We start from the raw sequence: 24424 nt of genomic DNA, 5'->3' as shown, positions 1-24424 counted from the left end.
AATCCTGCACCCTTTTATTATTCTATACTCCATACTTTGTGAGTACTAAATGAACACTTCCTGCTATTGTCCGTCAGACACATGCACAATCTGTGACTTTCTGCAAAAACGCACACATGCAAACAAACCACGACCTCTGTGCAAATTCTGGGCGGCACTAACACGTTACGGGAGGAGAGAGCGACTGCAAAAAGAAAAAGAAATGAGAGCTGAAGGGAGTGATTAGACGAGAGAGAGAGCGAGACCTTAGAGAAGCATTTGTGTCGAGTCGGCGAAGGCTCGGGTGTGCGGGCGCTGCTATCAACCTGTCAACGACGGATCCGTCGTGATTGACTCGCGGAAGCTGCAAAACTGGTAGGACATATCATTCCATCAGTTTTATAACAAATGACAATGAATACATCCTGTTATGTAAGCTGACAAGAGTAAATAGGCAATGGACTGCATTTATACAGTGCCCTGCCACCAGACTTGGGCATGTTACTTTAAAATAGTTATAGTTACTCACCACTTATTTAAAAAAGTAAAAAAGTACTCTGAGTCAAATTAACTAGTTACCAGGAAAAGTAACCATTTCTGTTGTACGTCAAATAATTGGAAATTTCCTGAGCAGTATTCGAGTCAGTTGAATAAAGAACAGATGGGTAGTTGTGTTAAAGAACCTTGTCATATTAACACACTTCGCCAGCAACAGATTTCTCCTACACTTAAAGTACAACAAATATAAACAGTAAACACTACGATGAAAATTAAACAACACAAAGGAAGTTTATTTACTCTCACAACCTGAAACAACTGGTCAAGTAGACATATGCAACTACACTTCAAATATTTTGTTCACAATATAAAGGGAATTTTACTCTGTAAAGTAAATCACGATCTCTAGAGTTTTTCCTTTCCCTCATGCAGGTTTTAGATCAGGTGATGGTGTAATAACAGTCTGTAGTTTGCAATAACCGGTGGTCTGTGCAGCCCTTTGAGACTCCTTGTGATTAAGGGCGTCACAAATAAACATGACTTGACTTGACTAGTCAGACAACTACTCAAGTTATCATATGGTACTGTACTTCAAGTATTTTCACACAACAAAAGTAAACAGTTTAACATTATAAAGTGTATTTAACACTGCAGTGTTACATAAATAAATCAAACTCTCACAACCTGAAACACTGGTCAAGTAGAAATAGGCAACTCCACTTCAAATATTTTGTTCACACAGAAGTCAACAGGAAATCAATTTAGAGTAAGTATCTAATCCCTCTCTCTATGTGATGTTGTGTAAAAACCACATTACCCATAATGGCACATTGTTCATGAGAGTGCACGGAGTGTCCCATATTGTTTACAGTTGTATGTTACGCTTTACTCAATTTATTTAAAGTAATGCAGCATCAGTAAACGTAACAACGGAAAAAAATAATGAGTCAGATGACCCCGTTACTGAAAAAATAACAGCGTCAGTCCCAACACTGTTTACCAGTCACTGAGGACCTCCAAAGTGCTTTGCAATAAACTTTACCCGTTCACACACACACACTCACACACCGACAATAGAAAATTGTGTGAAAATTTGTCTATTTGCCGTCAACGGCAGTGAAACATTTCCACGTCTCAGTGGTTCCATTTTGGAAGTGTTATCCTTCCAGGACGGGGAAGGAAAGGAAATTCAAAACAGAACCACTCCGGAGAGCGTCCACTCTAGAAAACAGAAGATTAACGCGATGCAGTGCCGCGGGGGATGAAAACAAAAAGAGGGGCGGGAGTACGGAAACGGATTTTGTACCTTGTTGAAAAGTTATACTTGGTATTGTTTTTCCAGATGAATACACATCTTTCACGGAAGCCGGTATGAATCACGTTTCCGCCGTGTAGGAGAACCGACCGTAGTTTTCGAGTAATGACTGAAACAGAATGATAATAAATAACGTTTTGGACGCTGCACTGAAACAGCTTTTTTGGTAATAACTGCTTAATTAAACGGCTGTAAACGTCAATGGGCGATTACAAAATGGGTGTGTACTTGAGGGGATGAAAGATTTTCTTTTGAAATAATATTTTAATGAGAAGGGATAGTGAACCTATTTATTTCATGCAATCTTAAATGCACACTGTTGGTTTTGAGTCCTGGGTTTCTTACAATCTAATGGTAAAATGATTATTTCTGGTAATATAATAATTTAAAAAATATATATATATAATGAAAATAATAAGAATAAAATAATTTAAAAAATACTTTAAAAATTTAGGGATTTTAGTTGTGGCTATTTTTATTATTTATATGCAGTGTGAATGGTACATTATAAATCTTTTGCTGATTATTTCATTTACATTCAGTATTTTATTCTATTTATATATTTTTTTTCTGTGCTACTGCAATGTTACCTTGTGAAGAAACAACATTTTTTTAACATTTTTGACAAAGAGTAAGGAATTTTTTGTCAGAATGTTTTTGTTTGCTGTAAAACTTAAATCATAAATCTGGCTCTGTTTGTCGAGAATTTGATTGATGTCTGTAAAAATAAAATTGTTATAATATAAATCATATTTATAATAATTGTTTTTTTAAACTTTGTTTTTAACTGTAAGCTTTGAGAAGAAATATGAATATATATTAAAAAAATAAAAAAAATATAAAAAAGTTAATTATTTAAAAAATAGAAAATTAATTAAATAAAATATATTTAATATACATAGAATATATTATATAAAATAGGCAGCACGGCAGATAAGTGATAAGCGCACAGCCCCACGTTTCAGGGTTCAAGTCTAGTTACCGCCGCCTGCCCTCGCGGAGTTTGCATGTTCTTCCCGTGCTTGCGTGGATTTCTTCCGGGCACTCCGGTTTCCTCCAACATTCCAAAAAACATGCATGTCAGGTTAATTGGCCGGTCCAAATTGTCCCTAGGCGTGAATCAGCGAGTGTGTTGTCTGGCAACCAGTTCAGGACCCGAAGACAGCTGGGATGGGCTCCAGCACCCCCACGACCCTACTGAGGATAAGCGGCACAGATAATGGATGGATGGATGATATAAAATAATTTTCAAAATAAAGCGTTACAAAAAATTATTTCCAGCCTGGTTGTCAGTTTCCAAAGAAAGCATTATCTCTCCGAGTTAAGGCTCAACTTTGTTTCAGTATCGGTAGTCAAAAAGCTTCGGCTGCTGCATTTAGGTTTATTTTAAGAGCCCAAAAGAGAGACATGTTTATGCACAGACATGTTTAATCGTCCCTCATCTTGCTATTATTGTCTGCGTCGTTTTTTTCTGGCATCCTGCCCTCAAAACGCTGCTCCCTCCATCAACGTATTGCTTGACCGCATTCCTCCCATTCCTGCAGGCTTCCTGTGACTCAAAAGACGAGTAGGCCACAAAAGTCCACCTTCGAGTGTTTATTACTCGTTTCTATCCTCTTTTATGAGAGATGAACTGCAAATTAAGTCCATTTGATCGCCTTTCAAATATTGGTGGGACAAATATTAGAACACACCTGTTAAAGCTCCAGTGCGTGTTGTATAGAGACCCCCTTATACTTCATTCATTTGATTAAAACACTATTGGTTCAGATAGTACACCCCACCGCTTCATCTTTAACATGTACTCTGACAGCCATGGTCGACTGGAGATAATGGATCGCGGCCCAACGAATGCTGTACGCTTTAGAAAACGAGTCGCCACGCATTACAAAAAATTAACCACCATGCATGACAAATTTGCCCTCTTGGCCCTGCTCTCAGCAATAGTTGACTGGGGATAATGGATCACGGCCACATGGGGGCTGTTCATTTAAGGCAGAAAGAATGGGAGACAAAGCCGCCACACATGACATGAATTTGTTATTTTGAACCTTGCTATTAGTCGACCAGAACAGTGTCGTTCATTTTAGGCGGCCACAATAGCATGTTTTGGCATTCAAAACTGATCTCTAACCTCATCTCATCTCATTAGCCGTACCGCTTATCCTCATTAGGGTCGCGGGGGGGCTGGAGCCCATCCCAGCCATCTCCGGGCAGTGGGCAGGGGACACCCTGAACTGGTTGCCAGCCAGTCGCGGGGCACACAGAGACAGACAACTTATTCGCTCATTCACACCTATGGACAATTTACCTGAAATGCATGTTTTTGGAACGTGGGAGGAAACCGGGGAGAACATACAAACTCCGCACAGGAAGTCTGGAGCTGGATTTGAATCCGCGACAGGTTCCCATGACATGAACTGTGCCGAACAAACGCTAACCACTGCGCCGCCGTGCTGCCCTGATCTCTGACCATTATCACTATTTTTCATTTATTATGTAAAACTACCGTAATTCCAATAAATCATTTATGTTAATTCAATTATTTAAATTATTGCAAGTTTGTGTTTCTCATTTTTTTACGGAAATATGAAAGTTTCATAAAATAAAATAGATTATTTCAAATTTAATTTCCCCATATGTTGCTGCTCGGAACCTTTGCTCGGAAAATTCTCGTTTGCTAGTGATCCCAAGAACCAAGAAGAAATCCGGATGTTTGAGAACCTTCTCCATTTGAGACCTGATGGTGTGGAATGCTATGCTCGATGAGATTCCATCTGCAACTTCTGTGGAACTGTTTCTTAACTTGACTAATTATTTGTATTTTTTCTGGTTTTCCAATATTTTAAACTTTTTTCTAGTGACATTTTTGAAAAAAGTTAAAATGAGCAATTTTATCCGGTATGGTAGGTAAAATATATGGTGTTTTTATATGAATATGGGGTTTATCATTTTGTAAAAATATTTTTAAATAAATAAAACGTTTTTTAACCTGATCTAACAGACAAAGCACCATTATACTTTTTAAGGAATCATTTTGCCGGAGTTTTGAATCTTGCTTTAATAAAATATTTTTTCAAATAAATCAGAAAAATATGAAAAATGGATTTTAAAATGAGCAATATATCTTCCAAAGGAAGAAAAACATTTTATCAAGAAATCTTATTTCAACTATGTTTTCCTATGTTTTCTAACTGGTGTTTTGCAGTGCAAGCCCACAGCTGAGTTTCAAACATTTATCATTGAATTTGTCCCAATAGCCGTGAAATTCAATTTACTGGGAGATGATTGGGGCCTGCTTGGACCTCATGACTTAGGGGACAAAGACGTCCTCCGAGTCGGGCTATTCTTTTCCCTTTTAAACAAATGAACTGCACACAATGGTTAAGCTTATGATGTCCGCGTCCGTCTGGGTGGAATAAAACACCACCTAAGCCTCACTGTCGACCATTGTTTAACAAATTAGATCATATTCAACTCTGGAGAAATTGAGAAAAAGTATATAAAAATGTATGCCGCGCATAGGAATAAATTCATAGTATTGTTTGACGATACATTATTCAATATCAATATTATGTTCCTAGGAATCAGGGTACAGCTGAGGTGCCGGCTGACCTGTTCAGTATATAGCTTACCAGTGCTGGGTCATTGTGGTTTTCTAAAATGTTATTTTTGTTTGTTTTGTGTTTGACTGAGTCAATTTAACCCTATTTCCTACTTCTCTCTCCTTTTCTTTTTCTTTGTCTGTTCTTCCCTTTTTTTCACTCCGTCCCTCCACCTTTTCCCTCCCTCTCTATCTGTCTCTCTCCCTGTCTCTCTCCCCTTTTCCTCCTTTTTCTTTCTCTCTCTCCCTTGTCCTTCTGCCTCCCTCTCTTCCCCTCTCCCTCCGTCTCCCACTCGCTTGTCTATCCCTCTCTCTCTCCCTCTCGCTTGCCTATCCCTCTCTCTCTTTTCCTTCTCACACTCTCTTTTTCTGTTCTTTCTTACTCTATCTCTTTGTTTATCACTCTCTCTTACTTCTTTATAACTCTCTCTTTCTTTCTCTTTCTCACACTCTCTTTCTTTCTCTTTCTTGCTCTATCTTTCTTTCTCTTTCTCACTCTCTCTTCCTTTCTCTTTCTCACTCTCTCTTTCTTTCTCTTTCTCACTCTCTCTTTCTTTCTCTTGCTCTCGCTCCTTCTTTCTTCATCTTTCTCGCTCTCGCTCCTTCTTTTTTTCTCTTTCTCGCTCTCGCTCCTTCTTTCTTTCGCTTTCTCTTTTTCGCTCCTATCTTTCTTTCTTTTTCTCGCTCCTTCTTCCTTTTGCTTTCTCGCTCTCGCTGCTTCTTTCTTTCTCTTTCTCGCTATCACTTCTTCTTTCTTTCGCTTTCTCGCTCTCGCTCCTTCTTTCTTTCTCTTTCTCACTTCTTTTCTCATTCTCACTCTTTCTTTCTGATACTCACTCTTTCGTTCTGAATCACTATTCCTTCCTTCCTTCCTTCCTTCCTTCCTTCCTTCCTTCCTTCCTTCCTTCCTTCCTTCCTTCCTTCCTTCCTTCCTTCCTTTCTTCCTTTCTTCCTTCCTCCCTTCCTTCCTTCCTTCCTTCCGATAATTAACCCGGCAATAACATAGAAATTACATAGTTAGTAGTACGAGACAGGTTTTTGCACTATTTTACAAATGTAAACTACGTGCCTTTTGCGCTATTAGATAGCAAAAAGTAGCCAGACGATTGACATAGGTTGGAAACCCCTGCTGTAAACCTAGTGAGGATAAGTAGTTTGGGAAATGAATGATTGAACATTTTGTGTAATCTTATTTAATATTTAATGAAATGAAATGACATGAATGAAATGATCTGCATTTATATAGCGCTTTTCAAGTCAATGACTCCCCAAAGCGCTTTACAATGTGCTCCACATTTCCCAATAGCGGTTACAAAGAAATTCAAAACGATTACTGTCTAGTTATTTTATTTTTGTTTGTTTTTTTAAGTTTACATAGTGGATTCAATAACTAAAAACCTTTGGAAAGCAAGCTAGGCTAACTATTAGCATATGTAGAAACAATATCATCGTTGACAACTGTGGTTTCAATTTTTTGGGGGGGGAAATGTTATAACTGAATTAAAAACAGCTTTTTCTTGGTTTCTTAAGTTTTTCTTTGAAATTGAGTCCACATTGATTAAATACTGTTGGACACCCAGCTAGGCTAACTAGTAGTATATGTGGGAATGACATTATAGTTTAAAACTTTTTGTGGGGTTAGATTATTTTTTAAATGTTCTAAAGAAATTCAACAAGGCTTTTGTTTAATTTTACTTTTTTACAATAAGAATGGGTACACAATTACTAAACACTGCTGGAAAGCAAGCTAGGCTAACTGTTAGCGTATGTGGAAATGACATTATGGATAAAAATTGTTTTTGGGGTTTCTTCTTTTTTTTTTTTTTTATAAAAAATGTTATCAAGAAATTCAACTCAGCTTTTCTTTAATTCATTTTGGGTTTTTTTCAAATTCATTTGCATAAATCTTGTACTGTAATTAGCAAGACACCGTGAAAACTTGCTCTTTTGTCCAAATCAAACGCCTCCTTTCAAACCAACGATTTACGACATGCAGTTGTGTCACTAAATAACACGTTCTAGCAACACTCTCATGACAATTCCACAAGTACATTTTATGAGATCATCGTGAAGGCAACACCTACCAAGTAGGTGTGCTCGTAATGACCCTGAAAGGCGTTTTTGATCCTGTCGGTCATTTTATTTGGCATTACCCCGGTTATAGTTTATTCCTAACAGACGTCAACATGGAAACAAAAACAAAGGGCGGGTTTGTCAAGTTAGTTTTGCACAAAGGAGTAAAAAAACAAAATGAAAACCAAAACGTTCCCAAGTTTTAAGCACTATAGTTACACGCTTAAGCACTCACAATGTTTAGTGAAATAACTGAAAACGAGATTGAGCAGTGATTAAATTGTAAAAGGCAAAAAAACATGTAAAAAAATGACAACAATTTAGATGTTTTTTTTCACATGACAGCGATGATATTGTAGCAGTCACGCCTTGATAGCTGTGTAGACAAAATTCAGATTTTACTCGGCGCGGTTGGTACACAAGCTGCACTGCATGAGAAAAACAAACAAAACAATACATATAAAAGAAAAAAAAACAGACAAAACAATAAAGAAACGAAATAAACAAAAAAACACAAAAAGTAACTCTAAACAAAACCAAAAAAACTAAAAAAACATAAACCAAACAAAAATGAAACAAAAACAAAAAAGCAAATACGAGACAAGAAAACAAACCCGCTAAAATCACTAAAATAAAACAAAACCAAAAATCCTAAAACTAGGAAAAAGAAAAACCCGCTAAAATTACCTACTAAAAAACTAAACGAAAAATCTCAAAAAAGGAAAAGAGAAACAAATATTACAACTAATCAAAACAAAAACAAAACAAAAACCAGAACCTAGCAAAATAAAAAGAAAACACAAAAAGAAAAAAACAAAACAAAAATAATATGTTTTTAATTTCATTTCATTTTTATATATGTATATGATTTTATATTAAAATTTTATATCAAAATAGATATTTCTAAAATTGGAAAATTATCTGATCTAGCAGATTAAAGGGACAGTGTAGAATATTGGAACCTCTTTATGGTACCAAAAAAAACCTTTATTCGGTAAAAAAACATTGATTTGAATAACAGGGAAAAATAAATGAACTATCATGCCAATGTCAATTTTTATAAACATTTGTAAGTTTAGCCCTGCGATTGGCTGGCAACCAGTTCAGGGTGTCCCCTGCCCACTGCCCGATGATTGCTGGGATGGGCTCCAGCAGCCCCGCGACCCTACTGAGGATAAGCGGTGTAGCTAATGAGATAATGAGAGATTTGGAAGTTTAGAAATTTGTATTTCTTCTACATGGCGGAATCCATACCTAGTCGTGGCCACCATGTTTCGCTGGCATCTTGCTGCTGTGCTCATTTGGCATTAGACAATACAGTGCCATCGAGTAGTCAAGTATTACACAATGTACCTTTAAAGATTTTAAAATATCATTTAAATTCTTTTAAAATGTTTAGCACAATTTAATACATAATAAGTAGATGTAGTGATTGTACTTATTTTATTTAATAATCAAATAAAATCTAATGGGAAAGAATCTTCCTTCAGTTAGGTGGATCTAAACGTAATTTATTTTGTGCTATATTTTAGACATTTAATGAAAACGATATAACGAACGTTGAGTACGGACTCTCTGCATTCTTTCGGGGTGATTCGATTGGATTAACCAAAACCAAATGAGAATGTTTCAGTTTGTAATTAGGAAATTGGCGCAAAGGTTATTGGGCAAGTTTGGCGATCCTTCTGTTACACCATCAACAATTAATGATGGAAGATTTCGTAACGAGCTATGTGCTTAAAAATTTGTTCAGATAATGTGATCTTTAGATAATGGATAATGTAGGACTAAGGAAGGAGATCAGGAATGTGATTTGAAAAAAAAGAAAGTAAAGAAATCAGAACCCATTTTGCAACAGTAATTTATCGCCACATTACACTTTGTACACAGTGTCATTTGATTGCTGGTTGAAAAATATTCGTTCATCCGTTATCCCCCATCACAGATTTCTGCGAGCATGGTCTTGCAGAGCAAACTTTTGTTGGGCCTGTCGTTTCTTTTTTTCCTATTCAAAACACCAAAAAGTGAACTGCAATCGTGCAGCCGTAATCCATCATCCCAGTTTACATATTGCTATGAGTGGGAACTGGAAGGGCTATTTTGTCGGCTTTTTTTTGTGCCGTTATTTCCGCCAAAAATGAACTGCACTTGCACGGCCGTGATCCAATATCCATCCATCCATCCATCCATTATCTGAACTGCCTATCCTCAGTAGGGTCGCGGGGGTGTTGGAGCCCATCCCGGCTGTCTTCGTGCAGTGGGCAGGGGACACCCTGAACTGATTGCCAGCCAGTCGTAGGGCACACAGGGACAGACAATTCACTCGCTCATTCACACCTAGGGACAATTAACCTGACATGCATGTTTTTGGAATGTGGGAGTGCCCAGTGGAAACCCACCCAAGCATGGGGAGAACATGCAAACTCCACACAGGGGGTTCGATCTCATGACCTCAGGACTGTGCTGCACACATGCTTGATCCAATATCTCCAATCCTTTATTGCTGGCAGTGGCAACCAGCATAAGGCACTTTTATCAGGAGGAAAAGTATGGCTGTGTCTGTGATCCATTATTCCCGGTCGAATATTGCCGTGAGCTGGGGCCGGTAGAGCACTTTTTTTCCTGGTTCAGTACGATGAAGTTTGCCGTTGTGGCCCGCCCAAAATTAACTGCACTGTTTTGCCATGATGCATTATCCCCAGTTGCTAAGAGAGTAAATTTGTGTTATGCGTGGCCATCTTTTTTTCTGTTCTTCTTGCTTAAAATGAACAGCATCTGTGTGACTGCGACCTAATATCCCCGTTCGACTATATCTGTGAACTGGGTCCGGCAGTCCGTATCTTTGTTGGGCCTGGCGTCTTTTTTTTGCAGTTCCATCCACCAAAAAGTAAACTCTTGCTGAAGATTGCCAAAACGAAGTGCACTGTTTTAGCTACAATTCATTATCGCCAGTTGACTATTGATGAGAGCGGAGGCTGAGAGAATACATTTATGTCATGCATGGCGATTCTTTTTCTTCCGTTCTTTCTGCTTAAAATGAACACCACCTGTGTGGCCGCAATCCATAATCCCCGGAGACTATTGCCGTGAGCCTGGGCTGGGAAAGCGGATTTTTATCTGAATTGTATCATTGTTTGTTGAAGCTAGCCCAAGCATGAACACAAACACTATTCTATGATGGTCAATGATAATAGTGTTATTATAGTTTTATCTACACTTTTTTATATCATATATGTCCCACAAAAGTTGGTATGATTTACTTTGTGGATTTTGGCATATAGCAGGAGGTAGTGGTCCTATATCTGCTATGACGAGTCCCTCTGGAGGGATGAAGTCATCGTTTGGGTGTCGACTTACTCGAGTTTGGTGTCGTGGATTCGACACCGCAATCTGCTTTGCGTCTCGGGTTTCTCGGATCGAGTGCTCTTATGTTTTATTTCTCATCAATAAAATATATCGTTGGTCGTTTGATTGGCCTGTGTGTGAGAAAAGGTTAAAGATGTCACCTTAAACTGTTGTCAGTTTAAACACTAAGGGACACTGTGTAATGTTTGACCATTAGATGGCGCTGTATTGTGTTGTACAATAAAAAGAACAGTGCTTCAAAGTACAAAAAAGAAAACAAACTACTGAGACTTAAAGTGACCAAATTTGCAACACCTCACATATTTGTGAAGGGCTAGAATCCACTTACACTTTCTATCATTTATTTGTATGTTTCATTTTAGCAGACAGTTCTGCTCATTTTCTTTTTCGTATTTAATTATAGTATGAAATTATTTCCTTTATTTCTTTCTAAATATTCGTTTGCTGGGAAAAAAATTCCAGTAAAGAGCCACAACCATTACAGTAAGTAAAATGTAGTTAGAAATCTAATTAATATCTGTACGTAAAGAATACACACTATGATATTATAAATAAAAATGACTTGACTTGACTTGAAATGTATAAACCAACAGCAAGCTAAAAGGGTAAAAAGCCACCTAAATAGCCAGGTAGGAAGCTAAAAACAAAGCTAGCTCGCTAACTAGAAAGGAGGCCAAAATTTTGCTTGAAAACTAGCAAAAAAAGTCACGTTAGCTAGGTAAAAACAAGCTAGCTAGATAACGTGCTAAAAAACATGAGGAAGATAGCTAATTACAAAGCACAATTAAGTCTGTTGCACTATAAAATAAATTTAAAAAAAGATAAATTAATACATTTTTTTAGCAGTTGAGGATAATCAATAAATTCTCCTTCTACTCTCTTGATTGATTATCAATACTTGAGTAGATTGTTTTTTGTCCATGGAGTGCATGAAATTGAATTTATTTCTGTTGGAGACCCCTGATATAGAATATAATAAAGTAATCAAAAATATGGACTATATATTATATAAGTCATTTAAAAATATAAGTATGTTAATATAATTAATCGAATAAAATATGTAAATACATATTTTATGTTAATATTTATATTTATATATTATATCCCTGCCCACTGCCCAATGATTGCTGGGATGGGCTCCAGCACCCCCGCGACCCTACTGAGGATAAGCGGTGCAGCTAATGGGATGAGATGGGAGATGAGATTTATTAATATTTTATAATAAATCGTATCCAACAAAATTAACTAAAAATTCCTACTAATGAATCATTTAACTTTAAATATATAACATGACAAGGAATACTATTATTAATGTAATTAATTATTCAATTAAAATTGCATAATAGATTAAAAAGAATATTTATAAAATGGAATACTATAATAGAATCTAGTAGATGAATACAAATATTCAAAGAATGTGTATTCATATTTTATGATAAATGTCATACATAACAATTAACTAAAAATGTAAAATATACTAATAATTCAGTCAACTACAAATACACAAGGTAACAAAGCATACTTGTGTATAAAATGATAAATTAATTGAAAATACATGATAATTCTTGTTTTTTAATATATGATACTGATCAATACAATAAAATACAATACATTACCTGTATGATACGACAGAAAAAATTAAAAAATGTATAATAAAATGAGAAAATCAAAATGAGCTGAAAAAATCATTAAAACATTTTTCTCATTTTGCTATTTTTTTCCTTTTTTTTAAACAGGATAGTTTTTTTAAAGTAGGTCAATAAAGAAAATGTTGTATATTTTTCTCCCTGAATTTCAACAGGAATTGTTGCAGAGTGGATAGGTAAGCGTCAACAAAATAAAGTAAAATAGTAAAGAGTTGAATTTGGCCCCTCGCCCGTGTGGCGCCAGCTGCAGCTTGTTGACAGATTGGCTCCCTGTCAGTATGTAAACTCTGTCCTGTCAATCCCCGGTTGTCGGTCCGTCTGCGAATCACTGTTTTAACACGGCAAGCTCTTTTTCGACCCTGACTCACGCCTGTCCCATTTTTTGCTCCTGTTTGTCTCCCGCTACGACCTGTTTTGATCTCGACCACGTCTGCTCTCCCGTCAAGAATAACGATCCGTTTTTTATCTCAACCACGTCTGCTCTCCCGTCCCGGCTTACGACTCCTTACCGACACCGACTGCGTCTTTCTCTCCCAGTCCCGGCTATCGACCAGTTTTCCGCCCCTGACACCGTCATCTCTCGCTACGGAAGATCCACTTCTGTGTTCAGAGTGACCTGCTTCCCGTGTCCAGCTATCCCTGGCTCGTGGGCACAACCCTTTCCCTTTCTTCGAATAAAACTTGTGAGAAACGTTACGCGAGTGGGTCCTGTCTCCGTTCTGGGTCTTGACAAAAATAGGTAAAATTATGTTACCATACAATCGAAAACTTTGACTTAGAGAGACCATATTTTTTCTTATTTTACACAATTTCTTCCTGATTTTTGGCAATGTATTACTTTAAAGGGACAGTGTGTAATATTTAGTACAAAAAACACTTGATAGGGTAAAAAATTGAATATTAGGCAAAAAATTAAAATATATTTTATTTAAAAATACAATCCTATTTCAAGGAATTTGTCTTTCTTATAATACCTAGTAATCGCTGCCATGTTGGTCTGTCATCTTGCTGCTACGCTGTGCTCATTTGGCACGAGTTTTTCTTTGCATTAGACAATATATAGCCATCTAGTGGTCAACTATGACACAATGTACTGTTAAGAAAAGAATTTCGGTTCTATGACAAGGCACTTAAACATTTGAGGTTCACCGATTTGATACTGCAAGCTTTTCCAGGGAAAAAACATTTTGCAGTCGCGCGATGTTTACTGGCGTCATCGGCGACAGCATGTCGACAATAAACTCATTGTGGCGAGGCGTTCACGGCCCCCAGATCGCATTTCCTCTTCCTGATTTCTGATTTCGACTCATATGACAGTTGTACTGCTCACCGTAAACAAAAATATCTCTTTCTTTTGGGGGAACTAAAATGGGAAGTATGAGTAATTGCAATGTAATTCGGATCATGTCAGCAATTAGGTTTTTTACAAGTGACTGCAGTGCCATAAGAAAAATTCTGTCGAATTGGCGGAAAATGTTCTTATTTTGACTTACTATTATCAATTAAATCCTAAAAATGTCAAAATGGCCATGGCCTCCAAAAAGCGCTTTACAAAGTCATTCACACCTATCCATTCACACACACAATCACACACCGATAGCAACATCTGTCAGGATTAGAACGGAAACAGGACCCAATTGCGTTACGTTTCTTACAAGTTTTGGTAAAGGAAAGAGGAAGGGCTGCGCCCACGATCCGGTGTTAGCTAGGCGGGGAAGCAAGTCGTTCTGAACGCGGAAGTGGATTTTCTGTGGCGAGCGATGGCGGTGTCGGGAATGGAAACCGGGTCAGTAGCCGAACAGGAGAGCAAAAACGTGGTCAGGGTCGGAAGCGAGTCGTTAGCCAGGAAAGGAGAGTAGACGTTGTCGGGGACAAAAGAGGTCAAAAGCCGGGACGGGAGAGTAGACGTGGTCAAGATCAAAAACGGGTCGAAGCCGGGGGACAGACAGGAGAAAAAAACAGGTGGGAGTCAGGGTCCAAAAAGGCTTGCCTAGTGTTAACTGAGGTTTGCAGACGGACTGACCAAAGAGGACAGATAGGAGTGGGTTTAAATAGGGACAGAGAGCCAATTAGAGTCCGAGGCAGTCGGCGCACGGCAGAGCTGGGAATCAAACCTGCGAGCTCTCTGTTCCAATACCAGTACCTCCCGATACTTACGATACAATCCTGCAAAGTAATCCTTATTTTTACTAAAATCAGGCTTATCTGTAATTTATTCACCTTTTCCGGTAACTAAGGGAATATATTAACATTTTTGTATCCTAATTAAGTAACTCCGTTAAATATTGTAGTGAAAAATAATGTTTTCTTTAAAACAGGGATAAAAAGAAAAATCCATGTTACATATTTTTAAGTCATCATTCTTCTAATCTCCTCTTTCTTCCACTTAGTCGCTTTACTTCCACATCCTCTCACATTTAGTGACCCAATAACTAGGGTTTGCGAGACCTTTCGGTCCCCCGCCCCCCTTTATTTGCCTTGGTGTCTCTTAAGGAGTAGAGATATAGAGGAGAAGATCCCCAGTCCCCTCGCTTCTTCCACTTTAGTCGCCTCTTACGTCACGCAGCGGACCACGGTGGGAGAATTCTCACAGCTCTCACGAGGAGAGGGCCCCTCACCACAGGCACCACTTTTTTCCCTTTTTCCTACTTTTTCCCTTTTTTAAAATTTTGTTTATTTTTGTATGTGTTTGTCTCGCTGTCGGTCACCCCTGTCGAGGGATATGACCAGGGTAGGTAGATAGACATATTTTTATCTTATTTTGCAGATCAAAACAAAAATGGTTGGCATTTCTTCTAGAATAGTATCATTGTTTTACTCTCCAAATAAACCAAATTTCACAGGTTTCCAGCACTGTGGTAACTGGTTTGTCAAGTCAAGATTGGGCAAGTTTGGTGAGAGCACTTTGTGTTAATTAAGCATAACGAATGAAACATTTAAAAGCATCTGTAGTTGATGATGATTCCTGAAAGTATTGATTAATAATCACCTTTTGTAGTGATCTGCAGGTTGATTATGACGCAAATTTAGAATGGTGGAGGAGGCAAATGTCTCATCTAAAGGGACATTTGATTTTGGCAGAAAGTTTTGCTCATTTTAAATATTATTTGCTTATTTCATTATGTTAAAAAGTTTTGAAGGCCTGTTTTCAGTAATATTTTCCTATTTTACTCATAATAATACACTGTGGCTTGAGCAAGGCGTTGAAATTCATATTTATTAATATCATCCTTTTTTTAAATTGATATGTGTTAAAGTGTGTCAAACTTTAAACACCGTTTATTTTGTTTTTTACTTCCCAAAATATCTCAGTTGTCGAGGCAAATCTTTTTAAATTCAAATTTACTATTATTTTATTATATGGATTAAAATGTTTAAATGTCTCAAAAGTATTTCAAGTTTGTTTTATTTGTTTTTGCCTATTTTAAGTATTCTTGTTTCAGAGCCAAGAAATATCCTGGGTTCTGGGCCAGGCTTTTATTTCATATGTGATTTTAACAATTGTCAAGATGTGTTAACATTTTTAATAATTTTCATTTTTGTATCCCGTTTTGCAAATATTTTTTCTCATGTGTAATATTTTTCCACAAATTTTAACAACTCTCCTTTCTCAGTGCAGCGCTGTAACCATAAAATACATGTAAAATAAATGTATCAAAAATATAATCAATTCAGAAATAACCTCATTGAATTATTTGTTTTCAATATGACTTTAAAACCAAAAAAACGTATTATACTTATTTATAAAAGTGTTTGAGCATGATTTTTACTCTACAAACTCCAAGGACAAATACGAAAAAAATAAAGAAAAATCATTTTAAAGAGCAGTGGTTAGCACACGTGCAGCACAGTTCTGAGGTCATGGGATCGAATCCTCCTGTGCGGAGTTTGCATGTTCTTTCCGTGCTTACGTGGGTTTCCCCCGGGCACTCCGGTCTCCTCCCATATTCCAAAGACAACCCTGTCAGGTTAATTGGCCGGTCCAAATTGTCCCTAGGTGTGAATGAGCGAGTGAGTTGTCTGTGTGCCCTGCGATTGGCTGGCAACCGGTTCAGGGTGTCTCCTGCCCACTGCCCGAAGAAAGCTGGGATGGGCTCCAGCTGCCCCGCAACCCTACTGAGGATAAGGGGTGCAGACATTGGATGGATGGATAATTATTTAAACGTTTAAAATAGTAAAAAAAAATCCCCTGACTCTTCTGAACTGAACTTTTGCATACTTTCTTTCGTTATAATATTATAATAAAATAATTGTGCGAATATAATAAAATAAAAAATAGCTCATAATTAGTATAAATAATAGTATAAATAATATAAATAATAATTAGAATAACTTTGTCCGACAATTGTTTTTCCTATAACTTGTAGAAATTGACTGTAGTTATCAACAACTTTAACTGGACATTTCGAACTGCATAGTTTTTACAGTATTGCACGCAAGATTATTTTTTCTTAATTGAGTTTATCCTTTTTTGAACAACAAAATAACTGAATTCATCAGTTTTGGACTCCGAGAATCTCTCGTAAACATCTCGTCCTTTCAAGATGACCCCGATGGAAGTGAGGATGCACTCTTATCAATGTTCAGCCTTCCCAAGTTGTGCAGAATCAATTTTGGAGCATGCTATCTTGTGACATGGCATCTTGCTTGTTAACGGACTTAAGTTTACCTTGCTTCTCCTCCGACAGCCTCGGGGAAGGAATATCAGAAGACCCGTGACTCGTATGTCTCTTAAGTTGAACGTGCGAACTGCACACACAACATAAACAAGAAAACAAGATAATCAAAGGGACAGTGTGTACTGATACCAGCTCAGTAGCCTAGATGGTAGGGCGCCCGCTTTGAGACTGGGAGGTCGCTGGTTCGCGCCTCGGCCGAGTCATACCTAAGACTTATAACATTGGTAAAATGGCGGCGCCCTCTGTTGGCTGCGGCTGCATCGACTCGCTACAACGGGTCAGGTGTATCGACATTTCGTTCTTACAAAGAATGACAATACAAAGGAAATTATTATTATTATATACCACGAAAGGTTGATGTAGCTTGGAATGGCGCTGAAGAAGTAAACGCTATTCGGATTCCGCTTGGCACTATTTGGAAGCCTATACTGTGACCCTTGTTTATTATAAGGACTGAAACCCTAGCCATTATGTGAAAATTTGTGAAGTAGTTCCCCGCTTGCAGGAATAGTCACTGCAGTTACTTTTATACAGAAATAATGGCAAAAGATGAGCTGCCAGACTGGACAAAAAAATTTATTCTGCTGGCTCTTGCTTGCAGCTGCACAGGTAAATTTCATTTTAAGCAGAGAGAAAAAGGGGGGAGAAAGTACCTCGGATGACACAAACTTGCTCTATCAGCCCCCGCTCTCAACAAGAGGTTGACAGTGGATAATGGATCGTAGCCAAAACAGTAAAAACGTATTTTAGGCTGGTCTCAATGGCCCGAACCGATAAATAAATTTGCAGCAATAGTCGAGCAAGGATAATAGATCACGGCTACACGGCTGCAGTTCATCTTAGGTGGGAATAACAGCAAAAAAAGGGCAGCTAGGCCCGACAAAAGTGCAGTCTGCAGTCTTGCAGCATTATGGGATTAGAGATAGTGGAACTTGGCCACCAGAGGGCAGTTCACCTTTTTGGTGGACAGAACAGCAAAAAATGGCTTCAAGCACAACAAAAAAATGCTTTGCTGGTCTACACTCATTGTAATATAGGATTGGGGGTAATGGAACGTGGCCACCTGGGTGCAGTTCCCTATTTGGTGGAAAGAAGGCACAAAAATCCCGGCAGGCCTGGCAAGAATGCGTGGTGGAATCCTTGCTCACAGCAATATGTATTGGTTACAATGAATTACAGAATATTTTAACCCAAAATGCACTGAGGCTGCAAAGAATCTCAGTACATTACATTAACATACCGTCAGTAGCCACTTTATTAGGTACACAATGCTAGTAGCGGGTTGGACATCCAATAATCCCCAGGTAGGCTGTGGCGCTGTAACAATGCTCAATTGGTACCAGGGGGCCCAAAGAGTGCCAAGAATATATTTCCCACACCATTACACCACCACCACTGGAGCCCATCCCAGCTATCTTCAGGCAGTGGGCAGAGGACACCATGAACTGGTTGCCGGCCAGTCGCAGGGCACACAGGGACAGACAACTCGCTCGCTCATTCACACCTAGGGACAATTTGGACCGGCCAATCCACCTGAAATGCATGTCTTTGGAATGTGGGAGGAAACCAGAGTGCGCGGAGGAAACCCACACAAGCACGGGGAGAACATACAAACTCCGCACAGGAAGTCCGGTAGCTGGATTGAACCCACACAGGAGGTTCCCAAGACCTTAGAACTGTGCCACACACACGCTAACCACTGCTCCGCCGTGCTGCCCTGCGTTCATGTTGTTGACGCCAAATTTTGACCCTACCATCTGAATATCTACCAGAAATCGAGACTCATCAGACCAGGTAACGTTTTCCAAATTTTTTATTGTCCAATTTTGATGAGCTTGTGCAAATTGTAGCCTCAGTTTCCTGTTCTTAGCTGAGAGGAGTGGCACCCGGCATGGTCTTCTGACGCTGTAGCCCATCTGCCTCAAAGTTCGATGTACTGTCGGTTCAGAGATGCTCTTCTGCCTATCTTTGTTGTAACGGGTGGCTATTTGAGTCACTGTTGCCTTTCTATCAGCTCAAACAAGCCTGGCCATTCTCCTCTGACCTCTAGCATCAACAAGGCATTCCCGCCAACGGAACTGCCGCTCAGTGGATATTTTTTTCTTCTTCAGAACAAACCTAGAGATGGTTCTGCCTTAAAATCCCAGACGATTTCAGATCTCTCTACTAAATAAGACTGACGAACTGGCTGTGCTGGTGAAAAACATCAAAGCGTACAGGGAGTGAAGATTGCTGTGTTTTACGGAAACGTGGCTCACGTCTAGCACCCCGGACTCTAACGTGGAGCTACCCGGAGCTACCCGGCTTCAGCGCTGTGAGACAGAGACACAAAAGCCTGCGGGAAGCGGAGAGGAGGTGCACTCGCTATCTACGTGAACACAAGGTGGTGTAACCCTGGGCACAAAGATTTCCATCTGCTGCAGGGACGTCGAACTTTTGGACTAGCGTGTGACGTCATCCACTCCGCTGTGGTTAAACTACAACAAAGCACCCCGAGGGCATCCTGTTAATCAACAACAAAGGAGACTGCTGGAAGTGTGAATTTCCCTACGGGGATGAATGAAGTATCCGTCCGTCTGTCTGTTTATCTATCTATCTAGATCAGCAGTTACTGAGGTACACAGACCAGCCCTTCTGGCACCAACAGCCATGCTACGTTCAAAGTCACTCGAATCACCTTCCTTCCCGATACTGATGCTCGGTTTGAACGGCAGGAGCTTGTCTTGACTATGTCTACATGCCTAAATGCACTGTGTTGACGCCATGTTATTGGCTGTTTGGAAATTAAGAATTAGATTTGACAGGTGTACCGAATAAAGTGGCCGGTATGTGTCGTAATAGATAAAGAAAATTAAACCTGCAAAAAAACATGGATACGATTTTTATTTACAACCGCGAGAATAACAACATACGAGTCAGTTGCTTTCAATGCACTTGTCGCCACACAACAACAGGTGAGGCTAAAAATATTGGGACCCCAAAAAACAAAGACCCTCTATTCAAGGCACTATTAATACCCCGATGCACTTGCACCTTCAACTGTTGCGTACAGCAATACCGAACACAAAGAGCCACGCAGAAGAAGCAACTGCCGGCTAATAATATCTTGGCGGCTACGCAAACACGAGTTAGCATGATGCACATTTTTGGAGATTGATTCTCCAGCTGCTCGGAAGAGAAGGGGGGACAGAATGTACCCGACAGCTGTGCATTCCGAGCAACGTAAGGATAACGGATAAGGGAGGGAAAGGGAAGGATTGGTGGGAGGAAAAAGTAGGGATAATGGCGGCAACAGAAAATATAATATCAATTATGACTATGAGTATTATTGTTCTTAGTTCCGTTTTGTTAAAGAGTATTGTTCTTTATTTCTTACCTTTTTAGCATGTGAATTATATAGCCACCTTTATACTGTTCTAGCTACGTACTTTTGAAACCTTTTACCTTTCTAGGTATCCATGAGCTAGCTAGCTTTGAACCTTTGTACATTGTTGCCTAGCTACATTTGTACCTTTCTAGTTCACTACTTTTGAATTATATATATATTTTTAATCCTTCTAACTAGCAAATTAGCAAGCTAAATTTGAATCCCTTCACATTGCTGCCTAGCTACCATTGTACCTTTCTAGCTAGCTAGCTTTGTACCTTTTAGCACACTACTTTTGAAGTTTTTTTTAAAATCTTTCTAGCCACTAATTAAGCTAGCTACATTTGAACCTTTGTACATTTCTAGCAAACTACGTTTTTTTCTGTTTTGGCTAGCCGCTTTTGTACTTATCTGCCTACCTCTCTGTTTACATTTTTACCTTTCTAGTTAGCTACTTTTGAAGCTTTTTACCTTTCTTCCTTGTAATTTAGCGGGCTACCTTTGCAATTTTTTACACTACTAGCTAGCTACCTTAGTTCTCTCTTAACTACATACCCTTCTATCTCTATCCGTTTGACAATTCTTCTATCTGTCGAAGTATCCGTTGATCAATTTACATTTCTAGCTACCAATTTAGCTAGATACCTTTGAAACTTTGTACATTTCCAGCTAGCTAGCTACCTTTGAAACTTTGTACATTTCTAGCTAGCTACCTTTGATCATTTTATTCCCCTTAATCATTTATTCAATTTTACTAGTATTCATTTATGGAAGTATTTATTTACTTTATTATGCCTCATAACTACTTTTTTGGGTGGCTTAAACTTAAAAATATTGGGTAACTATTAGGAATCATTTACTTTTCTAAAACAATACATTAAAAAATAATATGTCAAACAAATGTCTTTGTATTAAGTAATAATTATCTTTTATGAATTTAAAAATGAACTAAATCCAGGGTAAAATAGTAGTTGACATAATTTTATGACTTTTGAGTATCTAACTTGTACAAAAAGACAATAATTCATTGAGAATTATTATTATATTAGTTAAATGTTTCAATTCATTTTTTTGCTACATGCAGGTTTTGAAACACGATTACTATTTGACTTCGTTTATGCATGCATTTACTCATTCAGCTCATTAATATATTAAGTTCTGCATTTATTCATTTAGGATTTTTTTTTTACTTTATTCATGATTTATCCAAAGCAGTTTTGTTACTCTATAAATACATTTCAGTATCAACACAGTGAAAATGAAAAATATATATATCATGCCTCAAAATTGAGCTAATTTGAGTGCTGTCACAGTCTTGTTCCATGGACAGACTGAGGAGATCATTTCTTCCTCATGCCATGAGGCTCTTTAACTCCACATTAAACCCCACCCCCACATTTGCATATTACCCTAGTTTTTTTACAGTGTGTATTTTCCATAGCACTATTTAAATACTCTATATCAACACGTTATATCGGGTATTTTTGTATTCTATATCTTTTATTTTATCATTTTATTTTTCAACACAAGGATACTGCTGGAAGCGTGAATTTCCCTACGGGGATAAATAAAGTATCTATCTATCTATCTATCTATCTATCCATCTATCTATCTAATTTAGCATTTATTCATGATATTGCTAAGCTTGCCTTGACCACCTGTGTGCCTTTTTTGTAGTTCTGGCTTGGAAAAATTCAAAATAGCAACTCTCACTTATTCCCAAAGAGCTACTATTCGACTGAACCCGGTCCAAAAACAAAGCGGCATTGGCGCGCAGACGATTCTAAACAAAGGCGGATTTGCGGCTTCCCAATTCGGGGTGACGGACGTCTGCGCTCGCCAGTAAATCCATTCTCACCGAAATAGCAACTTGTGTTCGCCTAAATGAAGGCAGAGGATGTTATGGCGCGTGCTAACTTTAGATACAGGAAGTGTGCATATGTGTGCATGTGTGTGTGAGCCACAAAAAGAGGATGGATGCTTGTGAAACAAATATGCCATTACACAAACCAGAAGTTTGTCTCCTCTTTATTTTTAGCGGCGTGATGCTCGGAACCACAGAAGAAAGACACGAAGAGATGATAACGCAACCCAGTTAAAACATTGTAATACCATAGTAACAACATACTAATCTAATAGTAGTAATCTAGTAATCCAATCTAGTTCATCTAAAAACCCATGTTACTTAGTAACAAAGAAGTAGTTCTCAGCTTCAAAATGTTTCCTATAGTTCACATTGATCAATGTAAAAATTGTACGTCTCTGTTTGGACGCTGCCCAACTTCCGGACGACCGTTCGTAAGTTGCATTTGTTGGTAAGTTGCTTCAGTGCTATATTTTTTATGTTTAAGGTTCGTATAAGTATTTTTAGGGCTTGTCTAAGTAACCTGTATTGTTTTGTACAAAAAAACTAAACATTTCATAGAATGATATGCTCTATATGTAAGAACCAGAACAGGATCAGGACCCAATCGCGTGACGTTCTCACACAAGCCTTTTATTTTACGGGAAATGGATGGTCATGCACGTTAGGAAGCCGGTCTGGCGTGGAAGGACAGGAAGCCAGAGACCGACGAGACCGATTCCAATTGCCCGAGTTCATATCGGACAGATTGGGTCGATACCGGACAGGAAGGGCCAGACAGGATAAAAAACCGAATCAGGATATCGAAAATAAACAGGAGAAACAAGACGGGAACGAAAACTGAAGAAAATAATAAACAGGACAAAAACAGACGGAAACTAAACTGGAACCCGAAATTAAACAGGACAACAATAAACGGGAACAATACCGGACTGGAGATATCACATGAAAACAGGACCAAATCTGAACCCACGTCTTGTGGGGCAGAAGTTCGTTTGACGGGTCACCCTGAAGCAAGAGAGCGCTGAGCTTTATATAAACAGAAAGTCAATCCCTCAACGAGCCGCAGCTGGCACCACCCGGGCGGGGCCAATTGGGCATCATGGCAACCATGACACACACAGGCGGGGCCAATTGGGCACCACAGCAACCGTGATACACACGGGTGCGGCCAATTGGGCGCCATGGCAACCATGACACTATAAAGATAACTAAAGTTGAGTTTGACTTACTGTTACTTACTAAGAGGTCCTCCTCCGTGGTAAAAACTGGCCGAAAAAGAGCGATCCGACCATTTTCTCAACGGCATCAAGCTTTCTTATTCCCTTTTCATTTCAAAAGAAACGGCTCGCCTCTTCTTTACACTTTACACCAACCATACTGAATGGATGCACGAGCTATGAAAAAATGAAAATGTCAACGATCTTAGCGCGCTGGGAACAGTATAGACATAGACAGTATAGAAGGTTTACACACAAACCAGGAAGAGAAAGAGGATTTTGTTTTACTTCCGGGTGGATGCTGGGTGACCTTACGAGAAGAAAAAAAAATACTAGATTATTTCTATGTGTACTTAGTAATATTTTTTTGTAGACTGCTCAATTTATATCTAGATTTCATTTGTATTTTTCAAAATACAACGTGCAAAGGGTTTCGTGTGTGTGTGTGTGTGTCTGTGTGTGTGTGTGTAGGTGGTGTGAAACCTTCTGAGTTTACAACTTAAACAAAGCAATGTTACTGTGTTGTTTTCTGTTTACAACAACATTTAAGAACATTTGTTCCTGTAGTTCACTCCTGCTGCCCCGCCCACGCTAATGAATAATGACTAATGGCTCTACTCTAATTATTTCCTTGTTGTGTGACAAGATTAGCATTACAGCGAACCGAATTTACAAATAAATTAAATATACATGTACACAATTGAGTGTTTAGTGGTCCTATAGCAAATCATTCCTGCCATAAATCAGCCTCACTATTATAGACTGTAATTAGCCAAACCTCACATTTAATACATGGAGCATTTGTATATGTAT

The 24424-nt window shown here is 38.5% G+C and overlaps 1 protein-coding gene across 1 annotated transcript in view; it reads left to right on the top strand.

The window, feature by feature from the left end:
• The first annotated feature begins 238 nt into the window (after positions 1-238).
• The window catches only part of LOC148363815 (histone deacetylase 7-like), a 76002-nt gene continuing 51816 nt past the window's right edge, over positions 239-24424 (top strand). The window contains exon 1 of the mRNA XM_088337874.1: positions 239-354. The gene's annotated coding sequence lies outside the window, so the exon portion shown is untranslated. The remainder of the gene's footprint in view (positions 355-24424) is intronic.

The sequence above is a fragment of the Urocampus carinirostris genome, chromosome 6 (genome assembly GCF_059441175.1).
Source record: "Urocampus carinirostris isolate Australia breed hairy pipefish chromosome 6, RoL_Ucar_1.0, whole genome shotgun sequence".
NCBI classification, from domain to species: Eukaryota; Metazoa; Chordata; class Actinopteri; order Syngnathiformes; family Syngnathidae; genus Urocampus; species Urocampus carinirostris.
The sequence above is the reverse complement of the archived record's forward strand: the minus strand, read 5'-3'. Positions and strand labels throughout refer to the sequence as shown.